Source organism: Apodemus sylvaticus (assembly GCF_947179515.1).
Source record: "Apodemus sylvaticus chromosome Y unlocalized genomic scaffold, mApoSyl1.1 SUPER_Y_unloc_5, whole genome shotgun sequence".
Taxonomy (NCBI): Eukaryota; Metazoa; Chordata; class Mammalia; order Rodentia; family Muridae; genus Apodemus; species Apodemus sylvaticus.
Window position 1 is genome coordinate 697,555 of NW_026262999.1, and position 10,569 is coordinate 708,123.

Consider the following 10,569-nt stretch of genomic DNA (forward strand, 5'->3'; position numbering starts at 1 on the left):
GTGTTTTTCTGATGGGTCCATTGGTGAGAGTGTAGTGTTGAAGTCACCCTCAATTATTTTGTTAGGTGCAATGTTTGCTTGGAGCTTTAGTAGAGTTTCTTTTATGAATGAGGGCGCCCTTGTATTTGGAGCATAGATGTTCAAGATTGAGAGTTCTTCTTGTTGGAATCTTTCTTTGACCAGCAAGAAGTGACCTTCCATGTCTCTTTTGATGACATTAGTTTGAAAGTCAATTTTATCTGAAATTAGAATGGCAACTCCTCCTTGTTTCCTGAGAACATTTGCTTGTAGAATTATCTTCCAGTCTTTTATGCTAAGGTAGATTATGTCTTTGACACCGAGATGTGTTTCCTGTATGCAGTAAAATGTTGGGTCCTGTTTACTTAACAAGTCTGTTAGTCTATGTCTTTTTATTGGGAATTGAGTCCATTGATGTTAAGAGATATTAAGGAGTAGTGGTTATTGCTTCCCATCATTTTTGATGTTAATTTTAGCCTAATATGGTTATCTTCTTTTGGGTTTGATGAAAGAAGCTTAATATCCTGCTTTTTCCAGGGTATAGTTGCCGTCGTTGTAATGGTGTTTTCCCCCTATTATCCTTTGGAGTTCTGGCTTTGTGGAAAGATATTGTGTAAATTTGTTTTTTTTTTTTTTTTCATGGAATATCCTCGTTTCTCTATCTATAGTGATTGAGAGTTGTCCCTTCCCCCACAACATTGAGCTGGCTGGCAGCCCCCACCTTTCCGCTGGTGTTATCTCCGGCCCTTGTTCCTTGGGAACAATATGGCGTTTTCACCTTGACGACCAAGGCTGCCTCAGGGCAGTCTCACCTGGCGACCAGCAGTGACCTGCTAGACTTGAAGCAGGCGACCTGCTGAGAAGTGGAGCCAAGGAGTTCTCGGCCTGCTCCTTGATGTCGGGGGGGAGGGGTGTGTGTGGTGGGTGGGTTTGTTTTCTAAAGACTATATATTTTGGTTAAATAATAGTAATGTCAGTCTATATCGGCAACTGTCGTCTTGACTCAATTCTCTTTCGTCCCCTTCCCATTTATTCCCAGAATTCTCTTCCAGGTATCCAGTTTACATGTGGCCGCGGGCGGCTACATAATGGCGCCTTGAACACGGACAGACAGACCTGATATGGGAGAATTTCCTGAGGTGACCCTATCTGGTGAAGCTCCGCAGAAAAAATGAAAAGAAGATGGTATCCTCACGGTAAACAACTATAGGAGCTAAATGCTAGCGCTAGTGTAAAATTTTATCCTTTAAAACTATTGTTGTGGTTGCAGATGGATACGGCTAGGCAAGCAGAATTGTGCTACCCTGGCATAGTAGCTGCTTGGGATAGATAGATAGGGAAAAATGGGATAGGAAAATTCACGTGGAATCAGGTGCCCCGCAGCATCCTAGGGCTGCTTCAGGCGAAAGAGAAAGGGTTTGACTACCCACCTGTCCCTTCCCCCACAACATTAAGCTGGCTGGCAACCCCCACTCTTCGGATGGGTTATCTCTGGCCTTTCTTCCTTGGAACAATAAGGTGCCTTCACCTTGACTACCCACACTGCCTCAAGGCGGTTTCACCTGGGACCCAGCAGAGACCCCGCCAGACTGGAAGCAGGCGACCCGCTGAGATTTGGAGCCAGGAAGTTCTCGGCCTGCCCATTGATGTGACCAGCTTCTAGGAGGGGTTGTGTTATTCCCCAAAGACTATATATCTTGACATAGAAATATTAAAGTTAGTCTTGACTGGCACTGTCACCTTGACTCAGTCTCTCTTTTCGCCCCATTCCCATCACCCTCAGAATTCTCTTCCAGGGAATCCGGTTCGTATGTGGCCACTGGCAGCCAACATATTGGCACCTGAACACGGACAGACCTGATACGGGAGAATTTCCTGAGGTGACTCCATCTGGCGAAGCTTCGCAGAAAAAGTGGAAAGAAGATGGTATCCGCACGGTAAGCAACATAGAAGTCAAATGCTAGCGCTAGTGTAAAATTTTATTCTTTGAAACTATTGTTGTGAGTGCAGAGGGACACGATTTAGCAAGCAAAATTGTGCTGACCCGGCACAGCGGCTACTTGGGGTTGAGTGATAGGGAATAATGGGACAGGAAAGTTTGCATGAAATTTGCACCCGCAGGCAAAAGGGATAGGGTTTGAAGACGGAAGATTGGAGGATTTCTTGGAGCAGATATATTCTTGCTGTCCTTGGTTCCAAGAAAAACGAACGTTAAACGAGAGAACTTGGGAAAGAATTGGTAATTCGCTAAAGGCAGCCAAGGCAGATAATATTACCCTCTGCCTCTGGACATTTATAAAAGATATCATAGATGAAGGAGGCTTGGAGGAATTAGATACTATTCAAGAACTTGAGGAATCTCAAGAAGAAAGCCTGCCGGAGAGGACCTATGCAAAGGAGGACACTTCCCACCCTAAGTTACAAAAACGCAGAGATAGTGCTGATGAGCTAATTGTAAAAAAGACAGCTCATCCCAAAGAGAGAGCAACTGAATCTCATGGGGAAGAATGGGCCCCTATCGTGCTATCTGCTCCGCCTATGACTTTGATGGCAGGAGATGAGATCCAGAGAGATATGCAGTTACAAAAGTTGGAGTTTGAAATTAAATTGCAGAAATTGACTAATGAATTACAGGAGCTAAAATGGGTGTCAAATACTAGAGAGAACAATAATTCTGAGACCGGCTAATCGCCACTAGAAAGAGTGATAAGCCAGGCTCGTGGAGAAGGGCAGGATACGTCAGAAATCTTAGCTTTTCTGGTCCTTGAGATAGAAGACCAGGAAAATGTGATTAGACAATATCAGACTTTGGAATTTAAAGTGATAAAAGAATTAAAGCTAGCTGTAACCCAGTATGGCCCTACAGCTCCTTTTACACAAGCGTTATTGGATACTGTGATAGAGTCAAATTTAACGCCACAGGATTGGAGAATCCTGTGTAAGGCTACCTTGTCAGGAGGAGATTTCTTGCTTTGGAGTTCTGAATGGTGTGAGGCTAGCAAAAGAACTGCCACCGTAAATACTCAGGCAGGCCATCCAGAATGGAATGCCGATATGTTAATGGGAGAAGGTGTATATGAAGGAAATACTAACCTGATTGGGTCTCCCATCGCAGTGTATGCGTTGATTGCAATGGCTACCCACCGTGCTTGGAATCTTTTACCATCAAAGGGAGATCTTACTGGAAATTTAACAGGTGTCAAACAGGCTCCTGATGAGCTTTTTCAGGATTTTGTGGATAGATTGCTAAAAACAGCTAATAGAATTTTTGGAAATTCTCAGGCAGAAAATCTGTTGGTTACTCAGCTAGCCTACGAAAATGATAATGCGGCCTGCCAGGAGGCGATCAGACCTCATAGGGGGAAGACAGACTTGGCTGGTTATATTCGTCTCTGTTCTGAAATTGGCCCCTCGTATAATCAGGGTCTAGCAATGGCTGCAGCATTGCAAGGAACCACCATCCAGGGAATACTTTCGCAGAGACGAGGAAATAAAAGATGTTTTAAATGTGACAGTCTGGGTCATTTTAAAAGTGATTGCCCTGATAACAGGGGTACTATAAACGGGCAATCAGGTTGTTCACCAGGAACATGTCCTAAGTGAAGGAAAGGGAATCATTGGGTTAAGGGATGCAAGTCCAAAACTAATATTCAAGGCAGACCCGTGTCGGGAAACGGGTGGAAAGGGCCCGTCCCAGGCCCCGATTCATCCAGGACAGACAGTTTATGGGCAACACAGCTGCTGCCGAGACAAGAAAATCTATCTTCGAGCTCGCCAGGGCAACACCAGGGAGTGCTGTACTGGACCTCTGCAATATCTTCCATGTCGTATTAACCCCAGAAATGGGTGTCCAGATCCTGCCTACAGGAGTTTTTGGACCATTACATGAAGGAACTTGGGGATTACTGCTAGGACGAAGCAGTTCTACCATAAAGGGACTGCAAATTTATCCAGGTGTCATAGACAGTGACTATGAGGGAGAAATAAAACTTATGGCTGCTTCCCCTCATGGTGTCATAACTATACCTGCTAACCAAAGAATTCCTCAGCTTGTCTCGGTTCCTTTACATCCACTGCCTTCCAAATTCGTTAAAGATAAAAGAGGAAAAGAAGGCTTTGGCTCCTCCGGAGTGTATTGGGATCAATCTATCACCAATAAGAGACCTAACCTTAAATTGACTATTGAAGGAAAGAGTTTTGAAGGATTAATAGATACGAGAGCTGATGTAAATTTATTAAAGGACAAGATGGCCGTGTAGCTGGCCATTGACGGAGACACTTACGAATCTCCAAGGCATCGGGTATGCTAATAATCCAAAACAGAACGCGAGACTTCTAACTTGGAAAGATAAAGAGGGAAATTCAGGGCAAATCCAGCCTTATGTTATGCAAAACTTGCCTACTACGCTTTGGGGAAGAGACCTTCTGTCACAAATGAATCTGATTATGTGTAGTCCTAATGAAATTGTCTCTAGGCAAGAGTTAAAGCAAGAATCTTTGCCTGTTCAGGGGCTTGGGAAAGGCCCCCAGCCAAACCCTAACTCTAGAAGTCTGGGGCATTTTCAGTAATGGGCACTATCTTGCCTGCATCCCACACCGATAAAATTCAATGGCTTAATGATAATCCTGTGTGGGTTGATCAGTGGTCTTTATCTAAAGAAAAAATGGAAGCTGCCTCTTTGCTGGTGCAGGAACAATTGAAGGCGGGACATTTAGAAGACTCTCTATCTCCATGGAAAACGCCAATATTTGTTATTAAAAAAAAAAATCCGGTAAATGGAGATTGTTACAAGATTTAAGAAAGGTTAATGAAACTATGTTGCCCATGGCAACTTTACAAGCTGACCTTCCATCCCCCGTGGCTATTCCTAAAGGATTTTATAAAATAGTCATAGATTTAAAAGATTGTTTCTTTACTATTCCATTGCATGCTGAGGATTGCAAAAGATTCACATTCAGTGTTCCTTCTATTAACTTCATAGAACCTATGAAAAGATACCAATGGACAGTTCTTCCTCAGGGCATGGCTAACAGCCCGGCTTCATGCCAGAAGTTTGGAGCACAGGCCATTCAGCCTGTAAGACAAAAATGGCCAGATATTTACTTTATCCATTTCACAGATGATTTCCTAATTGCAGGAATAAATCCTCAGACATTGCTTTTATGTTTTAAAGATTTACAACAAGATTTAGCCGCCAAAAGATTACAAATAGCACCAGAGAAGGTGCATACCCAGGAGCCGTATAATTATCTGGGTTTTAAACTTACAGACCAAGCCATTTTTTTTTCAGAAGATAATTATCCGCAGGGACAATTTAAAAATTTTAAATGATTTTCAGAAGTTATTGGGTGACATTAACTGGCTTTGGCCATATTTAAAGCTTACTACTGATAGTGCTTATGTTGCATTTTCTATACCACAATTAGAAACCTGTGGCACATTTAATTTTAATACGCCAGCTGGATCCTTGTTTTCACAATTGCAAAGTATCATTCTTGCTAGGAAAAATCCCTTTTATATTGGCCATATACGAGCCCACTCAAGTCTTCCTGGACCTTTGGCTCAGGGTAATGAGTGCATTGACAAACCTCTCATAGGAGAAGCTTTAGTTTTGACACCTATAGAATTGGCTAGACGTGATCATGATAAATTTCATCTTTCTAGCCATATATTAAGACTCCGTCATAAGATCACAAAGGAGCAAGCAAGAATGATTGTAAAACAATGCCCTAATTGTCTCACTTTAGCACCAGTGCCCCACTTAGGGGTTAATCCACGTGGCCTTATGCCCAATCAAATTTGGCAAATGGATGTAACTGACTATACAGAATTTGGGAAATTAAAGTTTACACATGTTTGCATTGATACGTGCTCGGGATTCATTTTTGCCTCCCTGCATTCGGGAGAAGCCTCTAAAAATGTTATTGATCATTGTTTACAAGCTTTTAATACCATGGGATTACCCAAAGTCATTAAGACAGACAATGGGCCAGCCTATTCTGGTAAGAACTTTGTCTAATTTTGCAAGGAATTTAATATAAAACTTAAAACTGGAATTCCTTATAACCCAATGGGTCAAGGAATCGTAGAGCGTGCTCACCGCACCCTTAAAAACTCGCTTCTTAAAACAAAGAAGGGGAATCTATACCCCGCTAGTTCTCCTAAATCAAATCTTGCCTTTGTCTTATTCGTTTTAAATTTTCTCCAAATGGATGGTCACTCTGCAGCAAACCGACACTGGCACCCAGCTACTTCCAATTCCTACACCATGGTTAATTGGTAGGACCCTTTAACTAATACATGGAATGGTCCAGACCCCGTTTTAATCTGGGGGAGAGCGTCCATCTGCATTTTTTCTCAAGGAGAAGATGGTGCACGCTGGCTGCCAGAGAGATTGGTACAACAGGTAAACACACCCTAAAGCTGCTGGTAAGTATAATTAATTCAAAAGGCTTTCCCTAAGCCTCTTCCCACTTACTTGGGAAGAAAGGTTCTTTTGTTTTCTTGCAATTAAGTTGCAAGCCAGGCCTCTTGCCTGAAGACACTAATTTTCAATCAAATTAAACATCTTGGGCCTTCCGATACTGACCAAACACGGTTTTTCTCTTAATCTCCTTTTATATTTCAAGCAGATAACACTCAGAAGATAAGCTCCTCCAGGATTGGCCGCCAGATTGAGGATTGGTGGTTCTTATAGCCAGCCAGCTCATATCCGCAGAGCATTTACTTTACCAGTGGATCCTCAAAAAGGAGGCTGCATAGTATTCGGAACTATGCATGTTTGTTTATATAGCAAACATGGGCATCCGTTAAGGTGCAAGGCAAGGCACTGCAAGGGAAAAGGAAAAAATCCTGTCTCCGAATTTCCCTGAAAAGCACGTCCAGCTGCATGGGGGTTGACATTGAGAGTCTGTCCTTAAATTATAAAGGCAGTCTATTTCCCCTCCCCTGAAAAAGATGTCATTAACGTTTAAGGGGGTTGGACCTCTATTTTTCCTCACTGGTCAAAAGCCATCATCCATTGGATGAATGTAATTTATATCCACTGAGTTGTTAAAAATTAATAATTAAGGGGGAATTGTCCCTTCCCCCACAACATTAAGCTGGCTGGCAACCCCCACTCTTCCGATGGGTTATCTCCGGCCTTTGTTCCTTGGAACAATAAGACGCCTTCACCTTGACTACCAACACTGCCTCAAGGCGGTTTCACCTGGGACCCAGCAGAGACACCGCCAGACTGGAAGCAGGCGACCCGCTGAGATTTGGAGCCAAGAAATTCTTGGCCTGCCTTTTGATGTGACCAGCTTTTGGGAGGGGTTGGGTTATTCCCCTAAGAATATATATCTTGACTAAGAAATATTAAAGTTAGTCTTGACTGGCACTATCGCCTTGATTCAGTCTCTCTTTTCGCCCCCTTCCCTCACCCTCAGAATTCTCTTCCAGGTAATCCAGTTCATATGTGGCCGCTGGCGGCCAACACCCACCATAAGTTACAAAAACTCGGAGATAGTGCTGATCAGCTAATTATAAAAATGGCAGCTCATCCCAAAAAGAGAACATCTGAATCTCATGGGGAAGAATGGGCCCCTATCGTGCCATCTGCTCCGCCTATGACTTTGAAGGCAGGAGACAAGATCCAGAGAGATATGCAGTTACAAAAGTTGGAGTTTGAAATTAAATGGCAGAAATTGACTAATGAATTACAGGAGCTAAAAAGGGTATCAAATACTAGAGAGAACAATGATCCCGAGACACGCCAATTGCCACTAGAAAGAGCGATAAGCCAGGCTCATGGAGAAGGGCAGGATACGTCAGAACTCTTAGCTTTTGTTGTACTTGTGATCACAGATCAGGAGAATAGGATTAGACAATATCAGTCATTGGAATTCAAAGTGATAAAAGAATTAAAGGCTGCTGTAGCTCAGTATGGCCCTACAGCCCATTTTACACAAGCTTTATAGGATACTGTGATAGAGTCAAATTTAACTCCACAGGATTGGAGAACTTTGTGTAAGGCTACTTTATCAGGAGGAGATTTCTTGCTTTGGAGTTCTGAATGGTGTGAGGCTAGCAAAAGAACTGCCACCACAAATACTCAGTCAGGCTATCCAAAATGGAATGCGGATATGTTACAAGGAGAAGGTGTATATGCAGGAAATACTAATCAGATTGGTTTTCCCATCACAAAATATGTGCAGACTGCTATGCCCGCCCGCCGTACTTGGAATCATTTACCATCAAAGGGAGATCTTAGTGGAAACTTAACAGGTGTCAAACAGGCTCCTGATGAGCTTTTTCAGGATTTTGTGGATAGATTGTTAAAAAACATCTAATAGAATTTTTGGAAATTCTCAGGCAGAAAATCCGTTGGTTACTCAGCCAGCTTATGAAAATGCTAATGCAGCCTGCCGCTAGGCCATCAGACTTCACAGGGGGAAGACAGACTTGGCTGGTTATATTCGTCTGTTCTGAAATTGGCCCCTCATATAATCAGCGTCTAGCAATGGCTGCAGCATTGCAAGGAACCACCATCCAGGAAATACCTTCGCAGAGACGAGGAAATAAAAAGTGTTTTAAATGTGTCAGTCTGGGTCATTGTAAAAGTGATTACCCTGATAACAGGGGTGCTATAATCGTGCAATCAGTTTGCTCCCCAGGAATCTGTCCTAAGTGTAGGAAAGGAAACCATTTGGTTAGGGGATGCAAGTCCAAAACTAATATTCAAGGCAGACCCGTGTCGGGAAATGAGAGGAGGGGCCCATTCAGGCCCCAATTCATCCAGGACAGACAGTTTATGTGGTAACACAGCTGGTGCCAAGCTAAGAAAATCTATCTTCACGCTTGCCAGAACAACACCAGGAAGCGCGGGACTGGACCTCAGTATCACCTTCTATGTCATATTAACCCCAGAAATGGGTGTCCAGATCCTGCCTACAGGAGTTTTTGGACCTTCACCTGAAGGAACTTGGGGATTACTTCTAGAACAATGCAGTTCTACTGTGAAGGGACTACAGATTAATCCAGGTGTCATAGACAGTGACTATGAGGGAGAAATAAAAATTATGGCTGCTTCCCCTCATGGTGTTATAACTATACCTGCTAACCAAAGAATTACTCAACTTGTTTTGGTTCCTTTATATCCACTGCCTTCCAAATTCGTTAAAGATAAAAGAGGACAGGAAGGCTTTGGCTCCTCCAGAGTGTATTGGGTTGAATCTATTACCAATAAGAGACCTAACCTTAAATTAACAATTCAAGGAAAGGGTTTTGAAGTTTAATAGATACGGGAGATGATGTAACAATTATGAAAGGACAAGACTGGCCTTCTAGCTGGCCCTTGACGAAGACACTTACACATCTCCAATGCATTGGATATGCTAATAATCCAAAACAGAGCACGAGTCTTCTAACTTGGAAAGATAAAGAGGGAAATTCAGGGCAAATCCAGCCTTATGTTATGCAAAACTTGCCTACTACCCTTTGGGAGAGAGAGCTTTTATCACAAATGAAACTGGTTATGTGTAGTCCTAACAAAATTGCCTCTAGGCAAGAGATAGCACAAGGATCTTTGCCTACTCAGGGGCTTGGGAAAGAAGGGCAAGGCATTTGAAAGTTTAAAAGACCCCAGCCCAACCCTAACTCTAGAAGTCTGAGGCATTTTCAGTAATGGGCACTATCTTGCCTGCATTCCACACCGATAAAATTCAGTGGCTTAATGATAATCCTGTGTGGGTTGATCAGTGGTCCTTATCTAAAGAAAAAATAGAAGCTACCTCTTTGCTAGTGCAGGAGCAGATAGAGGCAGGACATTTAAGAGAATCTCTATCTCCGTGGAATACCCCAATATTTGTTATTAAGAAAAAATCCGGTAAATTGAGATTGCTACAAGATTTAAGAAAGGTTAATGAAACTATGTTGCCCATGGGAACTTTAAAGCTTGTCTTCCATCCCCCGTGGCTATTCCTAAAGGATTTCATAAAATAGTCAGAGATTTAAAAGATAATTTCTGTACTATTCCATTGCATCCTGAGTATAGCAAAAGTTTTGCTTTCAGTGTTCCTTCTATTAACTTCATGGAACCCATGAAAAGATATCAATGGAGAGTTCTTCCTCAGGGCATGGCTAACAGCCCTGCCTTATGTCAGAAGTTTGTGGCACAGGCCATTCAGCCTGTAAGACAAAAGTGGCCAGATATTTACTTTATCCATTACACAGATGACTTTCTGGTTGCAGGAAAAAAACCTCAGACTTTGCTTTTATGTTTTAAAGATTTACAGCAAGCTTTAGCCGCTAAAGGACTGCAAATAGCTCCAGAAAAAGTACAAACCCAGGATCTGTATAATTATCTGGCTTTCAATCTTAGAGATCAAGCTATTTTTTCCCAGAAGATAATTATTCCCAGGTCCAATTTAAAAACTTTAAATGATTTTCAGAAGTTATTGGGTGACATTAAGTGGCTTCGGCCATATTTAAAGCTTACTACAGGAGAATTATGACCTTTATTTTATATTCTAAAGGGAAATGTTGATCCTACATCCCCTAGATTATTA